Below are 1,980 nucleotides of genomic sequence, written 5' to 3' on the forward strand. Positions count from 1 at the left end.
GATCGGCGCTTCCATCGATCCAGTTTCAACCGGTTAGTGTTATTGTAAGGCGCTCACGCAGCGTCGTCGCTGGCGAGAACGATACGGAAATAGTACCTACTATAGTGATCACTAACACTACTACAGCGTATATTTATTACTATGCTGTGGTATTAACAGTCTTGAAACCCACTTAATTCTATTTCGGTATTACAATGCAATACAATACAATGACTCTTTTTTATACGCCAAATACAAATAGTAAGCGATATATAGAAGAAGAGAGGTACACAAAAAAAATTAGAGATCTTGAAAAAGATCTCGAAAAAAACTTCTTTGAATAGGCTCTTGTAAAATCGCTATATCATACCTGTGTCTTCTATGCTGCTTACTATAATAATAAATAATAATAATATTTATTCATCTTTCATAAAAATACAATGAATACAAACTTATGGGCTACACTTATTATAAGAGACAAATAACACATTACCCTGAACTAGGAAAATGAATTCCTGTGTTTCAGGTGTAGATGTAGAAGGGCTATTAATCAAACTTAAATATCTTATCACGTGCAAAATATGAGAAAGGAAGTAATTTTTGCATTAAGGCGTTTTATACAATTATAAATGACTATGTGTTGGTGTTTAATAAAGAGTATTTCAACAAATAAGAGAGTATATTCTATTGTACTGTAATAAATAGACGGCCTTATCGCTCCAGAGTGGTATTTTTTAACAGAAAGAAGTAAGGATCAGATTACAACAGGTGGTGCGATTTCCAGCAGCAGATTAGAACAATTACATACATGTACGTGTTATTACAATGTTACCTACGTAATAACACGAGGTGGACGGATGACCTGGCTAAAGCCGCGAGTTCACTGTGGATGTAGGCCGCTTCCAACCGAAGCAATTGGAGATCTAAAGGGAGGCCTATGTCCAACAGTGGACGTCCTACGGCTCATAATCATATTATCATCAAATAATGATGATTATGATTACTCAAATCATAGTCACTGCGTAGTATCACCTAACAGCTAATAAATATAACTTTAAAACAATATCTTTTTTTACCTCGTTCTAATAGGATGATCGTAACTAGATTAGTTCAGAGCTACGTTTACTACATGTTTAATGAAGCCTTACAACTGCTAAAAATTCCATCAACACTGTTCTACGATTCCCTGCGTAGTGGAACGTCTTAAAGCTTTTGCACATCGCGTTTCAGAAACGCACGTTGTCAGCGCGTTTTTTTTTCTATAGAGCAGAAACACAACTAGCGTAGGAATGGCGTTTGGGTCTCCCACATTTATCGACGCGGAATCGGAATGCCATGCATAACCCCCTCCCCACCCTCTAAACTCTAAACCGGTGGGTGTAAACATTTGAAAAAATTCAGGCTGGTAGTAAGTATCAAACTTGCAAGGAAAACTATAACGGTTAAGTTTTCTTGACAATTATTAGTAGTTTAAGAGTAAATAGCAGCCTCAGCTACAAAATACGAAATCTTTAGAAAAATATTACTTAATTTTTTTTCGTAATGTCTACGGGACCCTATTTCGGGCGTGTCAGACACGTTCTTGGCCGGTTTTTATTCAGCTAAAATGACAATAAACACTGAAGGTAAACAACCTCTTGAGTGTTATGACGTGTTATCTATTATATTATGTAGTATTTATATGAAGTGTAACTATCTTTATAGTCTAGTATAGTTATTCGTTAAGCTGTAAAACTTTTATTTAGGTATTACCATGCAACCTTGTGCTAGGTGATAAATTGACACAGGCATTTTGGCGGCTTAAGGTTACCTACTTATCTGAATGATAATCTTGTTATTTCTTGTTGTGTTGTGTGTCCTATTGTGTGCCCAGCAGTGGGACGTATATAGGCTGGGATGGATGGATGGATGGAATCTTGTTTTAGTCGTTAAGTTCAGTTTATTCTCGTGAAACTGAAATTGTTATGTTCAAATTAGGTTGATCGATCATAAAGCGATACT

Source organism: Choristoneura fumiferana, chromosome 2 (assembly GCF_025370935.1).
Source record: "Choristoneura fumiferana chromosome 2, NRCan_CFum_1, whole genome shotgun sequence".
Taxonomy (NCBI): Eukaryota; Metazoa; Arthropoda; class Insecta; order Lepidoptera; family Tortricidae; genus Choristoneura; species Choristoneura fumiferana.